Here is an 11,075-nt window from a genome sequence, read left to right as displayed (position 1 = left end):
CTTTCCACGTGGGAAAGAATAAGCATGTTATAACATGGCTTAGCTATAACCATATTAAACATGTTTATTTCTGTTGTATATATGGGGCTGTAGAATGCAGAAGTCCCTTGTTCTCAGCCCAGTGCTTAGTCCACTAGATCACGCTTCCTCTCGCTATTTTTGGCTTCCTCTTGCTGATGCTACAGTGGCTATCAACAGCTGAGTCAGCTCAGTTACCAGCAGACAGCTTAGAAGGGAACTGTGGCAGCTGTACTACTAGCAACAGAATCCTGAAAGGCAGTGCCTCATAAAAAGCCATGAACTGAATGGGCATTCTGCCAAAAATCAAAGTACCTTTGGCTCTGGTTTACATGGACACGAGGGGCCAGCTACAGGGAGGGACCATGAATACTATGATCTTTAGAAAGACAATAATCTGGTGACAAACTTTCAATCATAGCAAACAGTTTATATCAGGATATCTTTGCTAGGAAAGGGGACAGAAAACTACATTTTTTTAAAATGAAGTAGTGGGGTAAGGGGGAGGGGGAAGAGTTGCCTTGGGCTTTGCAGGGCCTAGAAACCAGCTCCCAATTGGGCCATATTTTTACAAAATTGTATCAACTTAAATGTCTAAATCCTAGATTGCAAACTCTCTAGGACAGGGTTTCTCAACTTGTGGGTCATGAGTCGTGACCCAAAATTGAATCACCAGAATGTGTCAAAGGGACATGGAGGCCCTTGAGGGGAGGAGAGTAGTTGGGTCCTGTCGCCATGGAGGTGTGGGAGGCTTGGGGTGGAAGGGGTTCAGAGCCTGCACCTATGTCACAGCAGAAGCTCCTGCGGCTCCAATCCTGGGGCTGGCTGACGGGGCTTGGCTTCCCACTCTGGGAGTTGCTACCTCTTGCAGGGATCATAGCACCACTCAGGTTTGGCCCTCCATCATTATGATGGCGGGCCAGCCATGCCAAATTTGAGTGATTGGCATTGTGATCCCAGGTGCCAGTTTGCAATGCCACTTATACAAATTTGGCCTGGCTGGCCCCCCTGAGTGATGCTAAGACACTGTATGTCACAACACCCAGAGCAGGAAGCCAAGTCCAGCCAGACCTGTGGGGCAGGAGCTCCTGCTATGGTACACATAGTGTACTTATTATATTAATGTGTATATCATATACTGTGGGTAAGAATATTAAGTAAACAAGGTTCATTTATTTGTTTTGCTCTATCTAAAGCTATTTATTGGGTTGTGACAGGCCATCGAGTTTACAAATTGTTCCTGAGCCCAAAAAGGTTGAGAACCACTTTTCTAGGGCAGGTATTTTCTTCTGTTATTTATTTGTATAAGGTATAGTACAAGAAGGCCTTAATTCCTGTCTGGGGTCCTGAGCCACTATTGCTATGGAAAGACTAAAAGGTACAATTCCTATAAGTTTGTGTCATTAATTAACCTGAGTGTCCAATACCTTCACAGTATAGCCTCTCCCAACCTCACGACACCCAGACAAGTACAGCTGACCTATGTTCATCTATTAAGTAAACATGGTACAACTTGTTCCCTGCTATAATCTAAACTAGGTTAAACTGTACCATAACCATTTAAAAACATGTTATCAGTCAACAATCTGGAGATGATTAGTTTGTTTCATTAAAGATAACTTGCTATCAAGAAGCACCTTTGGCCCAGCTACTTAAGGGTTTTTAGGCTCCTAACTTCCATTGAAATCAATAGAAGCAAAACAGGAATGTTTGCCTCACTAAGATCCCCCTATTCATGAACAATTGCCAGTGTCCTTTCAATCTGCCACATGCACATTCAACAGTTATCCTGCACCTGCTCAGAAAGTAATTAAATCGTTCCTTGATGCTGTCCAGTATCTGGTATATGGTTTCATGAGCCAGGGATACAAAGCGTAGGGCAGCTTCCCCAGAATCACTAGTGGCATTTGTCACAGTCTGTACCCTGGTGTTCATCCTTTTTACAAAACTATGATAAATCCTGTACAAAGTATGCCTTGTGACATATCATTTGAAACCTCATAATTTGCTGATCATTGTTGTCATGGTAAAATGTGTATGGCAACACTGTATGTAAAGTTATAAGATTAAACTGTATGACATTGTTGAGACATGCTCCAAGTTTAGAAAAGCAGACAGACACCAGTTCCTCAGAGACAAAAGGCAAACTGATGCCTCAGCCAAGTGTCAACAAAATCAAATGGACTATCACCTGGTTAAGTGGCCATTTTTTGGCAGAAAGAAGAGTGTGAGTGAGAAATTTACATCTTGGCTAACAGACTTGCTGTCACCTGAACCCCAGCTGAAGATAATTCTCAAATAAGAGAAATGCTATAAGAAGGGAGAACAGAGGACACAAAACACATCTCACCCCTCATTTTGACTCATGGTATCAACAACGTTTGAAAGACAAGTGAAGCATCATTGAACTGGGGGAGTGGTCCCGGCTGAAGGAATCCAGCCAAACTGCTGTGAGCATGTGGTGAGAAAAAACTTTTTGCTTCAGGTTCACTTAGCTTGTTAAGTTAGGTATTAGTTTGTGTTTTACCTTTTATTTCTTTGTAACCAATTGTGACTTTTATGCATCATTATTTGTAATCACTTAAAATTTATCTTTCTGTATTTAATAATCTTGTTTGTGTGTGTTTGGAATCTCCATGTGAGATAAGAGGGTTTGTGCATATCATTTTCTGTTAGTCTGTCATTTCATTTTCTATGAGCTTGATTTATCCCAGAGGGTGCGGGGCAGTACAAGATGCACATTTCTGGGGACAAGTCTGGTACTGAGAATTTGCTGGTATTGTTCTGCAATATAATTCTGGAATGGCTGGCTAGGAACACTCCTATAACTCAGCTGGGAGTAATTTACATACTAGAGGCTGCCTGTGAGCAGGCCAGGAGAGGTTCTCTCAAAGCAAAGCAGTGTAAAAGGCACCCCGGCTTGGAGAATTGAGGGAACACAGCTGTCCAGCAGTCCAGATTGTACTCTGGAGAATGTCACAGCATTCCAGCAGTGCTAATGTGATTGTGCTGGTACAGGATAAGTATCCCTGCTTACATCTTTTCAAAAAGTCCTGTATTCCTAAAGATGTGAGCGTCATGAGTCTTCCCTGACCAGCCATCATTAATGTCAGTGAAACATCCTCCGGTAATATACAAGTGCTTGCATAACCAGGCACAAGTACCCCTTTCTGTTTATGTACTAAGCACTAAGGTCGGGGGGAGCAGGCAGCAGAATCAGGCTATGTAGTCTATTACCCCACCACAGTTCAGGAAGTCCATTGCTTCAAGTCCCTTTATTATTTCCTGCACATTGCCCAGAATCACAATACTATGCAGCAGGACACGCTTAATAGCCACGTACACCTGGATGACAACCACCCCCACCATGGACTGATAACAGCCTGGGATTGCAAACTTCTAGAGCACAATCACCACCCTCTTTTCTACGGTCAAAGCAGCTCTCATTCTGATGTCGCTGCAATGGAGGGCTAAGGCGAGCTAAACAAAAAAACCCCAGGAAAGTGGCCTTTGTATTTGAAAGTTCTACAGCAACTACTGCTCATCTCAGATCTGCCTCACAATATAGCCCCACCACTTCATCCTCATTTCATGGGCCCAGAAGTGCCACTCGACCACGTGGAGCTGGTCAGCGAATGCCGGCAGCACCTTGCAATTTTTATGCACTTTCTGCATCATCCATTCTTCCTTCTTGTTTGTCTCATCTTCATCACAGCATCACCAGCTACTGTGGCAGTGGCAGTCATTGAAGCTCTGCAAATATAGAAGGATCATGAGACCTGTCTTTAAAACAAACACAATAACTCCAATCTGTGCAAGGTGATCCTGGATGGCAAGATAGCAGACACTGAAAGAGCAGCACAAAGAACTGTGCAAATTTTTAAAAAGTCACAAAAGTTATGGGCTGAAAGAAAGGGAATTGCAGGAATTTAACCCCGAGCTCCCATAATTTCCTGAATGTATTGCTGGTATTCCACAATGAACTGCAAAAATTTCCCACAAAGCTGTGGACCGGATGGTGGTGTGATGTTGTGCAGTCTATATGGTTTTATAAAAATATGATAATAAGTGAATATAATGTAACTGGGATATGCTTCATGCAAAAGGTCTCTTGTAAGGTATCATTACAAAACTTATAATCTACTGAGTGTGATCATCCTATTTGTATAAATGTACCACTCTTATATCTAAAACTAGAAATATAAAATATAACTCTGAACTTGAACCTGAACTCTGAACTTGAACCCAAACTCTGGTTTGGAATCTTGATGACTCCCATTAACCAGGACCATTGTCTGCAGATGGCTGTGTTTACCTGTGAGTCTTCCTGTATATGTGTGTGCTGGCAAGTGGGTATTGAAGTCTTGCAGTGACATGTGATCATGTCATTTGAACTGAAATCCATCTTTAACCTGGAGCTTTTCCAGTGAGGGGGGGTGGAAACCCAGATGGACAAAGGATTCCCGCCTTATGCAAAAGATATATAAAGGCGTGGAACAGAACAGAGGGAGGAGAGCCATCATGAAGAATCCCCTAGCTACCACCTAAGCTGGAACAAGAGCTGTACCAGGGGAAAGAATTGTGCCCAGGCCTGAAAGGTGTCCAGTCTGAGGAAAAATCTTAATGAAGCATCTCTAAGGGTGAGATTATCTGTATTTAGTTTGATTAGACATAGATTTGCGCATTTTATTTTATTTTGCTTGGTGACTTACTTTGTTCTGTCTGTTACTACTTGGAACCACTTAAATCTTACTTTCTGTATTTAATAAAATCACTTTTTACTTATTAATTAACTCAGAGTATGTATTAATACCTGGGGGAGCAAACAGCTGTGCATCTCTCTCTATCAGTGTTATAGAGGGTGAACAATTTATGAGTTTACCCTGCATAAGCTTTATACAGGGTAAAACGGATTTATTTGGGTTTAGACCCCATTGGGAGTTGGGCATCTGAGTGCTAAAGACAAGCACACTTCTGTGAGCTGTTTTCAGGTAAACCTGCAGCTTTGGGGCAAGTAATTCAGACCCTGGGTCTTTGTTGGAGCAGACGGGAGTGACTGGCTCAGCAAGACAGGGTGCTGGAGTCCTGAGCTGGCAGGGAAAACAGGGATAGAAGTAGTCTTGGCACATCGGGTGGCAGCTCCCAAGGGGGTTTCTGTGATCCAACTCGTCACAGGTGGTATTGGGTACACTAGGATACGTAAACATACTGCACCACATCTTTTGCTGACAGAACCTCTGACAGTGAGGAAGCATAGCAACAAAGGCTGCTAAGTGTGCACATGCTCCACTGACATAGAAATGTCAGTAATGTTCTACCAGGAAAACTTTCTAATTTAGACCTGGCTTTAGATTGCAAAATCTTTGGTATAGGCTCGTGACCATCTCTCTGTGTTTGTACAATGCCTACCAAAATGGGGTTCTGGTCCATGACTAGGGCTCCTAGTCACTACGGCAATACAAATAATAAACAAGTTATAAATGTTATGACTTTCTATTATATGCAATATAGAGCAACATAGCAAAAGAGTTTCCAGAATGTGTTACCCTCACACTCTAGGGCACCCCACCTTTACCTTTCCATGGGCTCAAGGCATAACCCAGTTAATTTAAGAACCCCAACCCTTACCCAGTTCCTAGGGCTCAGGGCGAAAGGAAACTACCCTTACTCAGTTCCTAGAGCTTAGGGCCACCCTTACCCAATTCCTAGGACTCAGGGCATAATCTTCTGCAGGTTTGAAGGGCCTTTCACCAGTGAAAGAACCTTACACAGTAATATCCTTAACCTCCATTTATTAAGAATTACCAAAACATAATACACATGCTAAGCATGCAATGCTCATCACTCCCAATAAAGCAGACAAACTTTTCTCAGCGGGCAGTCAAGATTAGATCGTCCGGGACTCCAGCCTCTGCACTGTATGATTGGCAGGATGCTGAGAGCGGGAGTCAGAAAACACTTCCCATATTGAGGGCATCTCATTTTTTGCCTCCCTATCAAAATGCTTATCTTTCTTCTCAGGTACAATTGTAGCAAATACCGACAGATGAGCATCTGTCAGAATTTGCTATCCTGGACCAGGGGATGAGGAAAGGTGAGTGAGGGGAAGCATATTCTGACAGGATTACCATCATCCGTCCTAATTTTCTGGTCTAAAGGATGAGGAAAGATGAGCAGAAGACTATGCTGCCCCTTGGTAAGCACATAGGCTACAATTTGTAAACATGCTTAACGTAACCCATAAAGTACTCACATAGAATCATAGAATCGTGGGACTGGAAGGGACCTCAATAGGTCATGCATAACGTTAGGAACATGCATAAGTGTTTGAAGGATTGGTGTCTCAGATGGTATGATGATGGATGCTACACAGAATTCTAGAAGGATCAAACAGGAATAGTCATAAGAACATAAGAACATAAGAAAGGCCGTACCGGGTCAGACCAAAGGTCCATCTAGCCCAGTATCCTGTCTACCAACAGTGGCCAATGCCAGGTGCCCCAGAGGGAGTGAACCTAACAGGCAATGATCAAGTGATCTCTCTCCTGCCATCCATCTCCACCCTCTGACAGACAGAGGCTAGGGACACCATTCCTTACCCGTCCTGGCTAATAGCCATTAATGGACTCAACCACCATGAATTTATCCAGTTCTCTTTTAAACTCTGTTATAGTCCTAGCCTTCACAACCTCCTCAGGTAAGGAGTTCCACAAGTTGACTGTGCGCTGCGTGAAGAAGAACTTCCTTTTATTTGTTTTAAACCTGCTGCCTATTAATTTCATTTGATGACCCCTAGTTCTTGTATTATGGGAATAAGTAAATAACTTTTCCTTATCCACTTTCTCCACATCACTCATGATTTTATATACCTCTATCATATCCCCCCTTAGTCTCCTCTTTTCCAAGCTGAAGAGTCCTAGCCTCTTTAATCTCTCCTCATATGGGACCCGTTCCAAACCCTTAATCATTTTAGTTGCCCTTTTCTGAACCTTTTCTAGTGCCAGTATATCTTTTTTGAGATGAGGAGACCACATCTGTACGCAGTATTCGAGATGAGGGCGTACCATCGATTTATATAAGGGCAATAATATATTCTCAGTCTTATTCTCTATCCCCTTTTTAATGATTCCTAACATCCTGTTTGCTTTTTTGACCGCCTCTGCACACTGTGTGGACATTTTCAGAGAACTATCCACGATGACTCCAAGATCTTTTTCCTGACTTGTTGTAGCTAAATTAGCCCCCATCATATTGTATGTATAGTTGGGGTTATTTTTTCCAATGCGCATTACTTTACATTTATCCACATTAAATTTCATTTGCCATTTTGTTGCCCAATCACTTAGTTTTGTGAGATCTTTTTGAAGTTCTTCACAGTCTGCTTTGGACTTAACTATCTTTAGCAGTTTAGTATCATCTGCAAACTTTGCCACCTCACTGTTTACCCCTTTCTCCAGATCATTTATGAATAAGTTGAATAGGATCGGTCCGAGGACTGACCCTTGGGGAACACCACTAGTTACCCCTCTCCATTCTGAGAATTTACCATTAATTCCTACCCTTTGTTCCCTGTCTTTTAACCAGTTCTCAATCCATGAAAGGACCTTCCCTTTTATCCCATGGCAGCTTAATTTACATAAGAGCCTTTGGTGAGGGACCTTGTCAAAGGCTTTCTGGAAATCTAAGTACACTATGTCCACTGGATCCCCCTTGTCCACATGTTTGTTGACCCCTTCAAAGAATTCTAATAGATTAGTAAGACACGATTTCCCTTTACAGAAACCATGTTGACTATTGCTCAACAGTTTATGTTTTTCTATGTGTCGGACAATTTTATTCTTAACTATTGTTTCGACTAATTTGCCCGGTACAGACGTTAGACTTACCCGTCTGTAATTGCCGGGATCACCTCTAGAGCCCTTTTTAAATATTGGCGTTACATTAGCTAACTTCCAGTCATTGGGTACAGAAGCTGATTTAAAGGACAGGTTACAAACCTTAGTTAACAGTTCCGCAACTTCACATTTGAGCTCTTTCAGAACTCTTGGGTGAATGCCATCTGGTCCCGGAGACTTGTTAATGTTAAGTTTATCAATTAATTCCAAAACCTCCTCTCGTGACACTTCAATCCATGACAGTTCCTCAGATTTGTCACCTACAAAAGCCAGCTCAGGTTTGGGAATCTCCCTAACATCCTCAGCCGTGAAGACTAAAGCAAAGAATCCATTTAGTTTCTCCGCAATGACTTTATCGTCTTTAAGCGCTCCTTTTGTATCTCGATCATCAAGGGGCCCCACTGGTTGTTTAGCAGGCTTCCTGCTTCTGATGTACTTAAAAAACATTTTGTTATTACCTTTGGAGTTTTTGGCTAGCCGTTCTTCAAACTCCTCTTTCGCTTTTCTTATTACATTCTTGCACTTAATTTGGCAGCGTTTATGCTCCTTTCTATTTGCCTCACTAGGATTTGACTTCCACTTTTTAAAGGAAGTCTTTTTATCTCTCACTGCTTCTTTTACATGGTTGTTAAGCCACAGTGGCTCTTTTTTAGTTCTTTTACTGTGTTTCTTAACTTGGGGTATACATTGAAGTTGGGCCTCTATTATGGTGTCTTTAAAAAGCACCCATGCAGCTTGCAGGGATTTCACTTTAGTCACTGTACCTTTTAACTTCTGTTTAACTAACCCCCTCATTTTTGCATAGTTCCCCCTTTTGAAATTAAATGCCACAGTGTTGGGCTGTTGAGATGTTCTTCCCACCACAGGGATGTTGAATGCTATTGTATTATGGTCACTATTTCCAAGCGGTCCTGCTATAGTTACCTCTTGGACCAGCTCCTGCGCTCCACTCAGGACTAAATCTAGAGTTGCCTCTCCCCTTGTGGGTTCCCGTACCAGCTGCTCCATGAAGCAGTCATTTAAAGTATCGAGAAATTTTATCTCTGCATTTCGTCCTGAAGTGAAATGTTCCCAGTCAATATGGGCATAATTGAAATCCCCCACTATTATTGAGTTCTTAATTTTGATAGCCTCTCTAATTTCCCTTAGCATTTCATCATCACTATCACCATCCTGGTCAGGTGGTTGATAATAGATCCCTAATGTTATATTCTTATTAGAGCATGAAATTTCTATCCATAGAGATTCTATGGAACATGCGGATTTGCTTAAGATTTTTACTTCATTTGATTGTACATTGTCTTTCACATATAGTGCCACTCCCCCCCCCCTCCCTGCACGACCTGTTCTGTCCTTCCGATATATTTTGTACCCCGGAATGATTGTGTCCCATTGATTGCTCTCAGTCCACCAGGTTTCTGTGATGCCTGTTATATCAATATCCTCCTTTATCACAAGGCACTCTAGTTCACCCATCTTATTATTTAGACTTCTAGCATTTGTGTACAAGCACTTTAAAAACTTGTCACTGTTTATTTGTCTGCCCTTTTCTGATGTATCAACCTACATCAACCAAAATATTTAGGTGCCTGATCTATCCCAGTGGTCCACACAGTTCTCTTGAAGGATCAGGGCCTAAAAGTTTTCACTAATCTTTTTTCCCATTGATTCATAGATTCCAAGGCCAGAAGGGACCATTGTGATCATCTAGTCTGACCTCCTGTATAACATAGGTCATAGAAATCCCCCCAAATCATCCAATCTTGATTTAAAAATTGTCAGTGATGGAGAATCCACCATGACCCTTGAGAAATTATTCCAATGGTTAATTACTCTCCCCATTACAAATGTATGCCTTATTTCTGGTCTGAATTTGTTTAGCTTCAATTTCCAGTCATTGGATTGTGATATACCTTTCTCTGATAGATTAGATATTTGTTCCCCATTTAGGTAATTGTAGACTAATCAAGTCAGTCCTTAACCTTCTCTTTGTTAAACTAAATACATTTTGCTCCTTGAGTCAATCACTTAAAGCCAAGTTTTCTAACTCTCTAATCATTCTTGTGGCTTTTCTCTGAGCCCTCTACAACTTAGCAACATCATTCTTTAGTTTTGGGCACCAGTACTGGCCATAGTATTCCAGCAGCAATTGCACCAGTGTCAAATACAGAAGTATACATAATCTCTTGACTCTTACTCGAGATTCCCATTTATGCATCCCAGGATTGCATTAGCTCTCTTGGCCATAGCCTGGCACTGGGCGCTCATGTTCAGCTGATTATCCACCCCCCACCTCCAAATCTTTTTCTTTGCGAACTGTGGGTCATGAAGGAGCGTCTCCTTTTTGTGCGCGTTGCTCCCTCCACCTTTCTCTGTTCCACATTCAGCAAGGCCAAGGTTGCCTGTTTGGTGTGTTTTGGGGCGGGGGTTGGCTTTGCTGAAACTGACTGGGTTTCACGTCTGAACCTGCCTACCCTAGCAGGGAAAAGGAAGACCTGCCTCAGAATCAAGTCTCCAGCAGGCAGGTATCTATAGCTTCCCTGACGCACGTGGCACAGCTAGAGCCCGGGGCACTGGGGTAGAGGAGGCCTCTAACAGCACAGCCCAGTATAGGGCGCTGCGGAGCAGAACAAACCCCGTGGACCTTTCGCCTCCGCTTTTTGGCCCCGCTCTTCTCCCGCCCTTCGCTCAGGGAGCAGAAACTGAGGGTCAGGGCAGAGTGTGAGCCACGGCTTCCAGACTTGCTACGGAGCATGCGCCAATCGCTGGCGCACGTTCAGCAAGTGCAGAGCCTCGCAGGAGGCTGTTTCTGACGCGACAAGGACCTGGGCCCGCACGAGTCGCTCTCGTCTCCTAGCAACCGGACGCACTGCTCCCTCCCGCTCCGCTCGCCGCGGTGCATTATGGGATGGGATCGTGTGAGCGACCACTGCCCGGAGCCCGTGCGGTGCGGGCCTGTTAACGGCTCCCCTGCTAGCGGGGCCGCAGGGCGGGCTCCCGGACAAGGTAGAGGGCGGAGCGGGAAGATAACGGGGCTGGAGTCGATGCAGGAGCAGCTGCGGAGCGGGCTTTGGGCGGGGGCCGTACTGGGGAACCGGGGGCGAACGGCGCATTGCGCCGTTACAGTCTAACGGTTTCCTTCCCCTCCCCTCCCCGTGCCGT

General features: G+C 43.6%; 1 protein-coding gene across 1 annotated transcript in view; it reads left to right on the top strand.

Annotated features, from left to right (window-relative positions):
• The first annotated feature begins 10,877 nt into the window (after positions 1 to 10,877).
• Positions 10,878 to 11,075, top strand: part of IFT88 (intraflagellar transport 88) — a 100,589-nt gene continuing 100,391 nt past the window's right edge. Inside the window, exon 1 of the mRNA XM_065414192.1 lies at positions 10,878 to 10,919. The gene's annotated coding sequence lies outside the window, so the exon portion shown is untranslated. The remainder of the gene's footprint in view (positions 10,920 to 11,075) is intronic.

This window comes from Emys orbicularis, chromosome 1, assembly GCF_028017835.1.
Source record: "Emys orbicularis isolate rEmyOrb1 chromosome 1, rEmyOrb1.hap1, whole genome shotgun sequence".
NCBI classification, from domain to species: domain Eukaryota; kingdom Metazoa; phylum Chordata; order Testudines; family Emydidae; genus Emys; species Emys orbicularis.
This window is presented reverse-complemented; position numbering and strand designations above follow the sequence as displayed.